Below are 16,115 nucleotides of genomic sequence, written 5' to 3'. Positions count from 1 at the left end.
CCTCCTAATTTTATACCAAGGTGATCACCAAGTACCAGCGGTTTAAGTATTTATAGAAACGGAGAGACACCGCTGTCTTAGTCGGCTCCAAACAGCAGGCGATGACAACGGATTGAACGAACACAGACGCCACTAAACACACACAACGGAGAACACGCAACGGCAGGGACCTGCCATGGAACACACAAGGCGGAAGCCACCGCGGTGGCCGGGCTTCCCCTAGAGAGACACCGGTGGGCAGGAGGTGGAAGTCTTGCCTGGCGGTTGGAAATCACGCCCGGTGGCAGATGCTCTTGGAACTGATGCCCATCAAGGAGGAGAAGAGTCAAGAAGATGGACACCTTCAACTCTCTGACCGCAGAAGTCATCACGGCTCTCCGTGCACCCAGTAAGTGCTGCTGGTCCCCTTGCATTAAACGCCATCGGCCAATGCCACTGCATGGGGGACAGCTTCCTCCACTCTTGTCGGTGAGGACAGTCATGCTGAAGCGGGGACCGCCCAAGTCCAGAGTCATGTATCATGTGACCTTGGGTGTCAGACAGAGGTCAGTGCAGCCTGCTCTGACTCACTGCTTCCTACTGGACCCTGTGCTGTTTGCAGACCAGAGCAGACCAGCTCCCAGGCAGCCTTTGTCTCACATCCCCAGCAGTATTCACGCTGAGCTCTCTTCTTCCAGAGAAGCTCCTCAGACCCAAGTTCCTACAACCCGTCCTCGTGCCCAGAAAGCAGGGTCCTGTGGACACCCCGCTTACTCAACCTGTCCCACATGCTAGGGACAGATATGTAAATGCAGGGCAGCACAGAAAACCCTTCTTTGGGGAGATTTGCAAAAAAGCCCGATGTGCAGGAGACAGGAGGAGCACTGGGGTTGGAGCCCTGCTGACCACACTCACCCACGGCCCTTCCACGGCCGCTCAGCAGTCTGCACCGTGAAAGGCAACGTGGAGTCGGGGCCAGAGCCACTGCCAGGCCTGTGTCTCCCAGTCCACACGTGCTGTTGGGTAGTTTTTGTTGCCTTTGGATCAATTCTATCTAAATGAATGCCTTTGAAAAGAAATGATATTGCAAATTTAAATAGAATTAAGTAAAATGAGCTGTAAAAATAAAAAAAAGAATTGTGTTCTGGGTTCTTCTGACTGCCGACTCTGTTCAGAGGGGCGTACAGGATGGTACAGGAAGCGAGCCCCAGCCGGTGCCCTGGCTGCCGTCATCAGGAAAGTCGAGCGGAGAGGACGAGTGTCCTTATGACATGGCTCTGTGTTCTCCGACACTCCGGGCGCCCCCCATTGACTGTCCCTCAAACACCGCCCCGGGCCGAGTCCCATGTTTTGGGAAACACCACCCAGGAAAACGGCTGGCACGGGGATGAGGGGAAAACCTGGGCCTTCCCACATCCGTGGCACAACCTGACGACAGAAGTCAGTTCTGTCCTTGAAGCCAAAACAGTGAGGGGTCCTCCAGCCCGCTGTTTTCTGCTCAAACTTGCCTGGAAGCTTTCCTCTCCCTACCCCCGGGTCTCCTGAGAGCGGGTTACCGCGGGTCTCCACATGGTGGCAGACATACTTTTGTAGGTCATGGACTCTCGGGACTCTAGAAGTCACCTGCTTCATCGACCGTATAAAGCTTGAGTTCTCCCTTGTTCTCGGCAGCGGGAGAAGGTCGGGGGTCACTGAGCAGAAGTAAAAATCCTCTCACCCCAGGCACATCCATTGCAGTATAGGGCGGTCATTGGGAGGGGGCCCTTGCAAGCCCCCTGAGCATGGGGGGGACTGGAAGCCAGCAGACACCGGCACAGTGGCTTTAGGGCAGCTCCAAGAGGCCAGGCTGGTTAGCATCCTGAGCAAGCATGGCACTTGCTGCCCCTGCCAACTCGGGCCCTTGACCTAATTCAACATCCAATTGTGTCTACACCCAAGAAAAACAAATGTAGATACTTTGCTACCTGTCAGCATCATTAATTTTGTTGTGATCGCTCATTAAAATGGTTAGTTTGCACCGGACCGCGTTGGCTGTCTTACCCTAATTAAACAGCGGAGAAGAATCAGGGGATAATTTGCCTGTGGGCTAGTTTAAGACATCACTATGATCTATTTCACTCTGGCTGGGTTTGAAGGTACCATTTTGCTTTTAGTCACCACACATGCCTCTCCCTGGAGAGTCTTATGTTTACTTGTTTCTTCTTCCACGTGAATTGAGGATATAATCACACTATTATTACCCTCACTATAACTCTAGTCACTGCAAGAAAAAAAAAAGGTTGTGTGCAAACTCTAGGGACAGGAATGAAAAAAAGGCAAAATGTCTTGAAATAATATGGTAACGTGGCCTCGACTCTTTTTTACAAGAACAGAAACAGTACTGTCTGGCCTTTCCTGGACGTTGATCATGAAAAGGCACTGCACCGAGTGTTTTAAAGATATTGTCTCATTTCATTTCTATAAGGTGGGAACCATTATCATCCCTAGTTTGTAGGTAAAAGAATAGATCTAGGGAGTTCTCAGGTGCTACACAAGGACCCATGGTTAGTGCCACAGGGACCTGGAACCACCACTTAGAACCAGTGGGCCTCCCCAGGAACAGCGGTCTGTGTCCCTGCGTGGGTCATCGTGGTAAGTAAATGGTCATACAGATTACAACCTCACTCGCCAATGGTTAGTAACCTTGAGTCTTTGAGGGTATCAGGATAGAGGACGCTACAAAGTAGAGCACCCTCGGTCACTCATGGTACTCATTCGTTTCTGTGGTAGATACCTCCTGGGCGCCGTTTCTGCTTCAGGTTCCGGGGTCAGGGCTGGGAGCCAGAGGATCCATTCAGACAAATGGCACCTGTCTTCGGGAGCTCACAGGTCTGGAAGGAGAGGGTCCCAAGAGAGAACCAGAGTTAGCTCAGATCTAAGCTCTGTGTGTGTGTGCAAGCATGTGCAGGAGGGAGTGAGTGTGAGCACGTGTGGCTGGGTGAGTAAGCGAGCTCGTGTGTGTGTGAGAGCTCCCGATCAGGCGAACTCGCCGGTCCTTGACACTGATCTAATATTATCGGTCCCAAGGTCCTGTCTCTTCCCAATGCCTGGACTCCTCCTTCTGGACTTCGGTGAGGAGAGATCAATGCTCTTATACATTGAATTATGCCAACCATACCTATTTTATTAATTTATGGAAATGTCAGATTGCTTTAACTATTATACTGAACTTCTGTCCTCCAATAAATGGCTTAATTTCCTTCCAAGGATAAAGCACTCCGGTATTTTCGGCTGACCAATTCAGCTCAGGGCGCTCTAATGTTTTCTGTCTACTCAGAGGACACATACTTCATCAGGATGACTCTGGGGTAATGACACCAAAGGCCCATTTCTAATGATTGTCACGGTCTTGGCAAGATGCATTCCATATATTAAGGCTGATGCCTTCACCGAGCTGGGTGCATCTTCTGGGGGAAAAAATGACCTTTTCTCTTGAGCTTTCCTCTGCTTGTGACATGGGAAGAAATAGTTCCTAGTGCGATGCCAGGATTGAGAACAGTCCCTAACGTAGGGAAGATGGCCCTGGTCCTAACGCAGTAGAAATATCAAAATAGGGAGGACTATCTGCAGACACGGCCAAAGGCTGTTAGAAATATCGGCAAACCCTCTTGAAGGGCGGCAGATCTGCATTTACCACGGACCTAAGGAAGCCTGGGATTCAGTGCCCCAGCAGAGCCCTTAAATCTGAATTTCCATCTATGGTGTGGGATTCTCTTTCTTAGAGAGGACCCCCCCCTCCAATTTCAATAAAGCACAAGACCCCATGACACCTGGATCTGGCCTTGGGGAGATGAATGTCAGGTGGGAATGGAGAGTCCACTGTAGACAGTGCTGGGATTTTGTGGGGGAAAAGACTGAGCAGTGAAAGTGCCCCTGTAGGGCAGCAGGACATACTAGACCGAAATACGCCACTTCGGCATAAGGATTGTTTTGATGTGAAGACAACTGAGAAGAAGCAGATGCAAGAAAAGCTCCCTGCCCTCTCTCTGTCTGCCTAGAAGCAGGACATCCGTTTGCGAAGACGTCCCCCTCCCCTCTGAACCAGGAAGGACAGAAGTCAATCACCGGAGACAACGCCAGACTGTGATCAGCACCAGAGACAGCACCAGAGGGGTCTACACACCAGACCTTACCAACCACCTGCCTTCCACTCCCTCATGCCCTGGCCTGCCCACAGTTTGCCTCCCTAGACTCAAAACCCTCTCCATGTGCCTTGTCACTTCTCCACAGATGTGTTGTTCTATTGCTAAGGTTTTATATGGGACTGAGTTCTAATCATCGGTTTGGTTACTCACCATTAAATGCTCCCGCGTGTGTGTGTGTGTGTGTGTGTGTGTGTGTGTGTGTGTTATTAAGCTTCTGTCTGCTTTTCTCTCCTCACTCTGTCTTCTGTTAACCTACTCTTCAGGCCCAGCCATGGAATCCAGGAGGGAGAGGGGCAAGGCCATTCACATCTTACAGCTTCCAGACTTGCAGTCTCGAAGACTCCAACCTTCTCAGGAAGAGGGAAGCATGCCGACTTATGACATCATTATGCTCCCTTAACCCTCGGTAGCACAACAGACGAGGTCCAGGTCAGTGCCTCTCCACCACCCTCTCCAGCAGGATCACCTGGGAAGACTTGGGGAGTCTCATGCACAGGTCCCACCCAGACCAAGCGAGTCAGAATTCCCATAGGTGGTGCTCCGTGTGTGTAGCGCACACAGTCATGGGGGGGGGTGTTATTCTTGCCAAATGATGGCATTTCCCGGAAGGTTTTAAGAATGCAGGTGCTTGGGCCACCTCCCTGCCCACACCAATCCAAATCCCTGAACTTGGATCAAGGTGCCTTTGTACAGAGACTTCCCAGGCCCTTAGGTGATTGGGAGGAATATCCAAATTGTGAATTATTGGTCTAAGCAAGTTGGACGTGAGGTGGGGTGAAGGATGTATAAAAGGATGTTTAAAGGCGAAGGTGGGCAGAATAATTCGGGGAGGGCTTCTGAGAGCTCAGTCAGGCCAGTCTTTAAAGGAATAATGGGCTGTGTTGACAGAAGTGAGGGGAGGCTCTTTTTCCTAATAGTCGGGGACTGCTCAAATTAACATAACAATCAGGATAAAGGTTAATTGGATGAAACTCATGGTTTCATCACGGAGCAGAACACACCATTCTTCACTGAATGCTCTGACAGCTCAGCAGACGAGAGAAGATCACCATGAACGCCACCTTGAAACAGAACAGGGCACGGAGTGTAAACACTGATGGTGGGGCTGGGCTGTCCGGGGGTAATGGGAGAGAGTCTCTCTCACGCCGTGGTTCCGACAACTGGATGTAGATGAGGATGTATCCTTTTCCATCGAATAATGAAGAGCTAGTCTAGATCTTTTCCTCTGTCCTTGGACGAGAAGCCCCAGGAAGAAGCCCCAGCGGCTAGGGGGTCCTCAGCCGTGCAGACAAGAGGTCACCCAGAGTGCAAATCATGAATTTTGTGTTTACCCTCTGAGCGCAACAACTAATAGGAGATGCCACCTCGACAAGATTTTATTCTTTTGATCTGTAGAATTTTGGGACATCTTAGGTCCATGAATGGTGGACCCCTTCTGCCAGCCTGCTCAAGGTAGGAGGCAAAGATCAAGAAAGGGTTTCGATCTCAGGCCGCTGAAGAGTTCCTTTCCATGGGTGTTCTCTCGTCCCTACTGCCTTCATCATTCACTATTCATTATTTTTTCTTTTAATAAGACAACTTGAGTATAAAAATCAAGAGAGGCCGTGAAAAATATATTTTGAACTAGAACACTTGAAGGAGAGGCTGAGAGCTCTTTGCTACGGCGGGTACTGATGTGGGTGGGGAGTCTGGGGTTACTGGGGTTTAACGGGCATCGGCGGAGGTGGAGAAAAGCGGGCTGTGAGGTGTCTGGCTGAGGCATTTCTGGGAGGAATGTTTCCCGGCTCTCATCCCACTTTCTCCCAGAGAAGGTACAAAAACAGTGATGCCTTTAAGAGCAATAAATAAATCTGCGGTGCTGACGCAGACAATAATAAATAGGGCAAGAGGTCCTTCGCCATCTTGTGATGAGTCCCAGCTCAGGTCTGATAAAAAGCTGGTGGAAACTGCCATTGTTGTAGGAAATTAAGAATGAGCTCATTAGCCGAGCAATTTAAGCCGTTCATAGGAAGATGACGACGTCCCAGATTTAGGAGGCAAAGAATCTTGTGTTCTGTCCGGCTCATTTTTCCTGATCCTTATCTGGTCTTGATAAAGAAATTCTGCAAGTGACTTATGGTGTGGGGACGATGACAGGGAATGATTTTCTCAGCACCGGTAAATGAATATGACCTATAAGAAAAATACTCCAGGTGATGTTTACTCGGGGAAATAAATCTCTCCCGCGCCCATCTTTCTTCTCCGTCTCGTCAGGGGAGAATTCACTTTCTGGTCTCATTTTCCTCCCGTTTCCACCCACTCTTAACCTCTCCAGCTAGAAGTGAATGACAGGTGCACTGCCAGCCTCCGGCTTCACCCATTCCGACCGGAGTCTATCGTTTCTGAGAACAAGCCTGGATTGGCCTGGAGGGTTGACTGTCTCCAGATGCCACGTGTCCCTCTGTCCTGGAGTGGGGGCAGGTGTGGCATCTCTGGGCTCTGAGAAGGGGCTCGCTGTGAGTCCCGTTCGAGTGGGGGTCCTCTCACGGCTCCGGGGGCCTGTCTGCGAGTCTCGCCCCCTGGCATCGCCATCAGAGTCCTTACGGAGTACGCCCAGCACCCAACCAACCGAGACTCAAGAATGCTCCTCCCTCCAGTGGCCCAAATCTCTCACTAATAAACCAAGGGGTGGCTTATTTCTCAAAACCTGTGTGATTTTTCGTGCTCCTCTTTGGAAATGGCCTCTGCAAGGCCATGTTGCACGGGTGAGTGTGAGCGCCCCAGGCTTCTGCGGTTGGCGTGTCTCTTCTTACGCAAGGCCCGAGACAGGCAGACTGTCCGTGGGGTGTCGTCACTGACTGGAAGCTTTCCATCTCTCCCTCATTTAACCACCACGCCTGTCGCGGCCTTGTTACCCCGACACATGTCACTTCTGAGGACGCTGAAGGAGAGGACGGTGAAAGAAGTTGCCCAAAGCCGCACAGAGTGCCAAGTCCTGCTTGGACGCACCTTGAGGTTCCCCCTTTCGGAACCGCCCCAGCCCCACCCCTCTTGTCTGGGGGAACTTGGGCTTCCCTCACCGAGGCCCAGATCCCCCACACGGATGACAGCAAAGCCATGGGCTCTGCCTGGGAGAGGCAGAGTCCAGGGGACAAGCTGACAAGGCTTTGAGAGCTCTAACTGCCCGGCTTTATTCACATGGAGTCGAGAAGAGGAAGCTTGCTTCCCATTTGGCCAATTTCCAGAACATTCTTCCTGCAATGTATATAGCATTCCCTCTAAAAATTACTCACCTGGGGCGTTCAATTTTTTTTTTTTTTTTTTTGAGAGGTTGTCTGCGTTGACTGCTCATTCCCCTAGTTTCCCACAGCTCGTCTGTGGGTAGAGTCAGACTTTTCATAAACATTTTTCTTGGAGCTCATAAACACATTTGTAAATTGTGTGCGTTGTCCTCATGCAGTGGCGGTATCACACTATCTCCTCAGCACTTATCAGAGGGAAGTATAAGCAATGCTGGAAAATATTTTTATTTCCTCCCCACGGCAACAGTCAGACATTACCTGTTATGTTAACCCCGTCTCTTTCATCAGGATTTATGTGCATTCCTCCTGGAAGGTGGTTCCAAGTTTCTCTCTACTGGCATTTTCATGCATTCCTTGATCAGACAAATTCTGTGTCACATAAAAAAAGTCCTTTTGGGCTTAGCTACCAAAATATTTAGCCCTAAAATAAGTGCTCAATTTCAGAAGCAATCTCTTTCTAGATGCCTGGGACGGATAAATCTTTCTCTGTTTTCTAACTTACAAAACAATAAATTAAAAAAATATACATTCACTTCTTTGTATTCTAAAAAAAAAAAAATGTGTGTGCTTGTGGTAGAGTATTTGCAGGATGTAGAAAAGAAGAATGAGAGGAAAAGTAAGCTCCCACGCGTGGACACCCACGTCGCAGCTCTTCCCCCGTCGCCGTCCAAGCTCCCCGCGCCGCACAGACATCCGGTTCACGCTTGGGGCCTGTCGGCGGGTGGGCTCTCGTTCCCACCACCACTTCTCGCAGCCCCGGCCCTCCACCTATCCCCTGTTTCCTCTGCCCCTGCTCCGAGTTCAGTGGAAGCTCCAGTGTTTTCCTGGCTAACAGTAAGCCCTCGGCTCATCCTCTGGCTTCTATTTTTCCCTCTCTGTTTACCTTCTCCAGGACTTGAATCCCTCATTAGTCTCCCTCTTACACGTTTCTAGCCAAGTCCCTTCTCATCAGCATTGGAACATGAGGGGAGACTATTTCATCTGAAATACAATCCCTCGGACCCCACATTTTCTCCCGCTGTTACCCTAAGTCCCTGCCACCTGCTGTCCCTCTTTTCCAAAGCTGCCTGCGCCATCCTGTCTCCTTCTAAGCCTCCAATCGTGGCTTAAACATCAGAACACTGGCTGTGGCTCTTGTCTGCGTTCGAGGAGCGCCGGCCAGAGCCCTCCACTGGTGGGAGCTGCTGCCAGAACTCAGCCTTGCTCAGGCAGAACCTGGCACTCTTCAGCGCTTGCTCCTTTTCAGAACCCCCCCTCACCCTCGCTGCTGGGGCAGTGATCCTTAGATGGGTGATTCCATCAACTCTTATGGCTCTAATTCCCGTTTATCTCACTGAGGACACCAGATCTAGACATCTATCCAGACAGCCCCTGAGTTACAGATGTGTGTGTCTCTGGACGTCAGGGTAGGCCACGGGGCTACAGTAACAGACAGCAGAAGATCACCGAGTGTGTGTGACGGGCAGACAAGATTGCACACCCACACCATCTGCAGCAGCGGCCTCCAGATTCACGACAGCAATGGAAAATGGGACTGGATGCTCAAGCAAGATGTTTTAAGAGTCAAGGCGGATAGTGGCTGTTTTGAGCTGAATTGCGTTCCCCCTAGAATACATATGTTGAACTGCTATATGGTGAAGTCCTAACCCCCAATAATTCAATATGTCAGAGCATGACCATATGTGGAGGTAGGGTCTTTGAAGGGTCGTCCGGGTGGGCCTCAGTCCAGTCTGGCTGGTGGGAACGCTTTTCCTGGCTCACAGATGGATTTTCTTGCTGTAGGTGTTTCCTCCTCCTATAGGGACATCAGTCCTGTTGGATCAGGTCCCCACACTTAGGACCTTGTTTCAACTTGGTCACCTGCCAAATGACCCCATCTCCAGATACAGTCACACTGGGGGTTAGAGCTCCTATATGAATTCTAGGAGATACAATTGGTCCACAGACCCATCTGAATATGGCCCACTGCCTACTATCTGGGCACAGGAAGGACTTCTCTGTGCAAGGGAAGCCTGAGTTCGTCATCCTGGGGCAGACGAACGGCAGGTATCTCTGTTGAAATGGTATGCATCTGCTAGCTTTCATAGTTATGCTGCTGTAACAAACATCCCCAAAGCTCAGCGCTTGTGAGTAATAATAGTAACTCCCCATTGCATCAGATGGCTCTCTGCAGGCGGGCTTCCATGTTTCCCCCACTCACACTGAGGAAGCTTCTCTGACCCAGAGGCCGCATCTCAGCCCAGCACTGGGAACAAGGAGGCGAGGCAGAACCATTGGACGGCAGTTACATTCTCCACCTGGACAGGCTTCATGTCCTGGCCTCATAGTTCGTTGACAAAAGCATGTCACACGACCAAGCTTGGCATCGGTGGGGATATACTCGTCTCTTCTCAAGGAAGGGGCATCAGGGGCCGGAGCCGCCGGCCCTGTGGAAACAGGTAGCAGTTACTTTATATCAATAATTCAAGTTATCAAATACTGCATATGTATTTCTGGAAACTTGAATTCTAAAAAACTTTGGGGTAAGGGAGAGCATGACTTATGGGAACAATGGGGTCCAGGGCAGATCATCAAAAATCGATGCCATTTTGTAACCAGAGCATCGAAAAGTATATAAATTTTTAAAAACCACCCACACAGTCGGGGTGTCTGGATGGCTCAGTCAGTTAAGAGTCTGACTCTTGGTTTTGGCTCATGTCATGATCTCAGGTCATGGGATCAAGCCCCACGTCGGGCTCCCTGCTCAGTGGGGAATCTGCTTGGGATTTGCTTTCCCTCTGCCCCCACGGCCCCCTCTGTCTCTCCAAAAAAAAAAAAAAAAAAATCACTTACACAGCTGATATATATTGAATGTCCATTACATTAAATACTCAAGCAAATGCGGTGTTTGACCAAGGCTGTGAAGGTAATCTGACCGGAGGACGTGAGGCAGGGGCCAGGCTATGAGGATGTGGGCTCAGAATGTGCTGGGGCACTTCCTGGCTCTGTGCCACAGCCCAGGTGTTCATGGTCTTGTGCTTCTTAGGACACAACAGGTCGGCATCTTGCAGTAAGTGCTTCCCACTAGGCAGGCTCCATGGCCGAAGCTGGGCCAGAGGAGAGGCCAGTGTGGACAGGCCAGTGGGTAGACAGGCCAGTGTTCTTGTTCTTGTTTCTTTGGGGCTGCTCCCAGCTGACAGGGGTCCCATCCAGCTGCTCTTACTGCTGAACGGTGCAGCGTGTGGTAGGCGTTACAGGAAAAACTCATCCTAACCAGACTGCCTTCCACAGTGTCCTGACTTCGCCTTCTCTGTCAGTAATCACTTATGGTCTGCTCGACAGATGCAGAAACACGTACTCTCCCCAAACAGAAGGCCGGCCTACTCCAGCTGATTCCCAAAGATGGCAAAAATGCGGCCCATTGCCTGAGATCCTTGAAAACCAGATAATGGAAAAAACAAAAAATAACAGGGAAAGACCAACCTCTCTGGGTGGGGCCTGATTCGGGGCTGAGAGGCTTCTCTGGGTCTGAACTCTGCCAGATGTTGCAGATACTGGTGGCCTGTCCACTAGGAAGCTCACCATTCTTCCTGCAGGTAATGGCTTACATTTATTGAGCACTTTCCATGTGCCCGGTGGTACATAGTACCACTATCAGACACAATTTATAACGGCTTCAGCATTTTTTCTTGTTTTATATAGGAGGACGTTGAAGCAAGGCAAATAACTTGGAATTTTAATTACTTCCCAGGAAATTAATAATAAGAGGAGGTGTGTATTCAGAAGTGGGCATGTCTATATTTCATTCACTGCCTGTGGTGGGCAGAGCCCCGAAAGAAGAGAGCCCCTTCAGACCGGAAGAAGAGGGAGTTGGAAGGGATTTGGCAGAAGTTGAGTTCACAGACATTGCAAGGGCAGGAAGAATTTGATAGAACGCTGCTAGTTTTGAGATCCAGGGGTCACCTTGCAAGGGCTGTAAAGAGATTTCTAAGAGGAAGGGGTAGCCCCCACAGGAGGAATGGATCCTCCCCAAGCTTCCGGGTGACTCCTTGATTTCAGCCTTCTGAAACCCAGAGTGGGGAGAGCAGCTGAGCCCACCCAGACTTCTGTCTGGCCTCTGGAGCTGTGAGAGAGCAGGTATGCATAGATTTAAGCCATTAAGTGTGTGATGATTTGTTAGAACAGAGATCACTAACTCACATAGTATCACTGAAAATGCTTCAGGAGAACAGTGGGCCACAGGACACCCCTAGCTCCAGGCTCCTCTCGGACCCCCTCCCTCTGCCTCCTCCGCCCTCTCTCTCCTTCCCTCTCTGCTTCTCATTCCTCCCCAGACACCTGGATGGTGCTTTGAGGAGAAGGAGCTGGGCACATGCGTTTCAACCTGTTCTCCTGTCTCTACTCTGGGATTTTTGTGTCTGCAGAGAACAGCCACCCCATGCCCTGCAGAGGGATCCTGCAGATGTCAGTCTCTAAGTGGATGAATTCAGTTTCTTTGGTGGATGGTTAGCAAGCCCGTTGAGATGACAGATCTATAGTTTTATCCTCAAATCCAACTATTACTAGTGATAAAACTAGCATATTTATTTCCATCTGTCTGACTTTTGTCTCTGACTCTCGATTAATTCAGAGCCTAGAAAAAACCAGGAGCTATTTATTAACCCTCTGAAATCCAAACAGACCCATCTGGTCATGTCTTCTCCATGTACTCTGCATCATTTAAAATCCTTATAGTGACATTTACTGTCCTTCAGGGTCTGATGTGGTATGACTCTTTAGCCCAGCACTGCGCAATAAAAATAGAATGTAAACTACAAGTATAATTTTAAATATTATGGTGACCACACGGAAGAGAAGTAAAAAGAAGCAGGTGGTATTAATTTTAATAATATATTTTACTTAACCCCATATATCTGAAATACTGCAGTTCCAGCATGTCAGCAACATAAAAATCGTTAATGAGATATTTTGCATTCTACTTTTTGTACTGAGTCTTTGAAAGTGGCGTGTATTTTATACCTACAATGCATCTCGATCTGGACCAGTCACAGTTCAGGTGGTCGGTCAGTAACCCAATGTGCCTAGAAGCTACCTCCTGGCACAGGTCCAGCATCATGTGGTCATTCCCACCTCCAACCCTACTCCCCAACAAGACCTGATCTCTCCTTTGCCCATTGCTCTATACTCTCTCCTGACTCTTGTTTCCTTGGTTGGAAACACTCTGCCACCTGTCTCCTATTTTGGATACTTCCTATTGATGATTTTGAGTCCAGATTCCTCTGGAAAGTCTCCCCTGACCCCCTCAGGTGGGTGATCAGTTGTCTTTGAGTGGCTAGAGGATCCCGTAACCATGTTCTCATGGGACGTGTTAAATTTTGCTCCATGAGGAGGTTCCACTTTCACTTTTCCTAGCCGAGGATGTGAAATGGCTTTATTTCTAATAAAACTTAAAGAAGTTTCCCAGATCAAACTGTTTTTTAAAGCCATTGAAGAGCTGAGGGTACAAAGAAACTTAAAAATAACTAAACTCCAGCGGACCAAATCCTTGCTGGGTGAACAAAAGTCCAGTTGGTAAAACAGAGCATCCAATCTGCCTAAGAGGGTCAGCTTTTGCCCAGGTGAGGAGAAAGTCACCAAACGTAGTCAGAACTCTGGTTGGCTTTGGATTCAAGTTCGGAGACACCCCAAACATTAAGATTTTATTCTTCCCTTGGGTAGTATTCTTCCATGAAAATGTTGCCAAGAAAGGAAGGGCTGGGGCAGAGCAGGAGGATGAGCAAAACTTCCTGGTTTGGGGATGCAGTCTCCGCTCTGGGTTTTGGGTCCTCAAGGTTCTGAAGACTTGGAGCACCGCCATCTTGTGATCCTGTCACACCCAGGCCAGCAGCTTCCTGGCCCACTCGTCTCACAGAAGCCCACCATCCAGGTTCAGAGACCAGAGGGCTTATAATTCTAAGGTCTAATAGTATCATAGCATTTGGTCATAAGGCCCTTTTGGAGAGAGAGGGCTCTGAATTCACCAACCAGTAACCAAAGCTTTAACAAGAGCTCCAGTCAACATCTGCTAAGACCACTCTCCACCCACTTGAATGGCTGAAAGGAACACGGCGGACAATTCCAAGAACTCTCATAGATTGCTAAAGGGAGTGTAAAATGCTACTACCATCTGGAAAACTGTTCCGTCTACTTCATATGTGGTTAAATCTGCTGCAAGACCCAATGATTCTGCTGCTAGGTATCGCTACAAGAGAAATGGAAATGTATATCCAAAATATCGACTTCTACAGATGTCCAGAGCAGCTTTGTTCTCTGTAGCCAAAAACTGGAAATGATTCTAATGTCTATTTAGCATGAGAATGGGGAAGGGAAAAAGCAATGTGTTATATTCAGGAACTGAAACACCTCTCAGCAATAAAAAAGAATAAATTCCAGACACACGGAACTACATAGATGATCTCAAACACGTGATTTTGAGCAAAAGTACCCAAAGACAAAAGAGGACATGTGTGATTTTATTTATGAGAAATTTTAGAGCAGGAGAGCTCAGCTGTGATGGTGACCAGATCATAGGCTCTCTGGGGAGGGATCGGCTGAAAAGGGGTCGGAGTCATTGTTTCAGGGAGATGGAAATGTGCTCTACCTGGAAGAGAGCAGCGTTTGTCAGCGTGAATTCTTTGGTCAAACTCTTCAAACTGTGCACTTGGAATGGGTACATTTATGGTGCATAATACTGTATGTCTCTCAAGTTAATTTTTAAAGGTCCATCATAACCCCTAGGCGAGGGTTTCCCAACTTCAGCGTTGTAGGCATTTTGTTCCATGTGAGGTTATCTTAGGAAGTTCCTCGGTCTCTGTCCATGAAGGGTCATTAACCCCCCACCCCATCCCACCCCCATGATGGTGATAGCCGATGAGCAATGACTGCATACTTCGCTGACCTGCCCCGGAGGGGAGGAAAATGACTTTCTGATACTCTCTGAAGTTTGCTTGTGAATTAAATTCACAAAAGATAGATTAGCAGAAAGAAAAAGAACCAACAGAAATTATGTACATGTGCAACATACACATATATGGAGAACTCAATGAGGTATAACTCAGAGGGACTAAGAGTCTGGGGCTTATCTATCATCTTAATAGGTGGAGGAAAGAGGGAAAAAGGTAAAAAAAAGAAGTAACTTTTTTTTTTTTTTGAAAGATAAGTGGATTCCCAGGAGAATGAATGAGTAAGAAAGTGTGTCTACACAGGAATCAATGACTTTTCCCTATGCGTCAAAACCATGAAACTCCCCTGGAGAGGGGATTTGGGGTACGTTTTATTTGTGTCTTCCCTTCTGGAAATAGTTGCACCCTTAAGAGGAATTTATGGCAGCTTTATTCCCCCAAAGTTGCTGCTTTTAGTCAGGTAAGGAAAGCTCCAAGAGGCTTTTGTTCTTACATCTTTTTAACATTAAACACCTCTAGTCTAGAACAAACCTTATACCAAACTGGTCTATTCTGGGTTACCATATTCCATTCTCTTTCATCTCCTCTGGTGCAAAACTGCCCTGCTGGTTGAAAACCACCACACTCACTCAGCTCTTCCTCCTTAGCTTTTCCATTCATTGATTCCTTGATTCCTTGAGCAAAGACTTGTTGAGTTCTGCCCCACATTGGGCATTGATATGAACATCTAGAGGAGCATCAGGGAACAGAAATATCCCTGTTCCCATGGATCTTACATTCCGATGGACCTAAAAAGACACACTTTAAATAAGCATTTCCGTAGAATGGACAAAAGATAAAATTGAGCTGAAAAAGGAGGATTCGGAGTGCCAGAGATAGAACTTGGGTTGCCATTTTTAAGGCATCAAAAAGGGACAATTGACGAAAGGCATGAAGGAGGTGACCACATCAGCCATGCTTTATCTGGGGGTAGCGTGGCCCCGGAAGAGGGAAAGGAATTGGTTCATACAAAACACTCTACATCAAGCCCTTGTCTCATATACTCAAGAGGATCCCAGAGTGCCTGGCACAAACTGAAGGAGGAGAGATGTATGCAGCCAAGTCAGAGAAGACAAGGCAGGACAAGATCCTGAGGTTCTTGTGGGTCGTTCTAATGGACTGTGATTGCTGGCGCAGGGTGATAACAATGGGGTGGTAAGACGTGGTCAGATTTTGGATGTATGTTGAACGTAGAATCGATGGAATTTGCTGATAGGTTGAGTTGGTTCCCTAGGGGAGAGACAGAGTCTGTCTTGCTGACTTTGTGGTATGTATCACACAATTCCTGGTCTGTAGAACGGCATTCAATAGATCAATGGATGGACAGATGGGCGGGTGGAGGTCTGGACTGTGGAAGGAAGGTTGAATGGAACGCTGTATTGAAGAATGGCTGGTGGTTGGATGATCGATAGGTAGGCAGATGGATAGATGGATGGACAGACGGTTGTACGGTCTGTACACTCTGAGATTTGTTATAATGATCCGATCACATTATGTATGAAGCCACAAGCACAGTGCCTGGTACTTCTTAGCCATTCAATGAATAAATGTTTTGTTCATTTTTATGTCTTAATGTTTCATTACTTTAGTGATGCCAAAGAATTTCACTCATTGAAAGGGACATGGGTCATTTTATTTCCAGACAAACTAAAATTAGTACCACTCTCTTCCCCGCCTGCAAAGAACCTTTATTCCAGCAGAACAAACGGGTT

The sequence above is a fragment of the Mustela lutreola genome, chromosome 10 (assembly GCF_030435805.1).
Source record: "Mustela lutreola isolate mMusLut2 chromosome 10, mMusLut2.pri, whole genome shotgun sequence".
NCBI lineage: Eukaryota > Metazoa > Chordata > Mammalia > Carnivora > Mustelidae > Mustela > Mustela lutreola.
The sequence above is the reverse complement of the archived record's forward strand: the minus strand, read 5'-3'. Positions refer to the sequence as shown.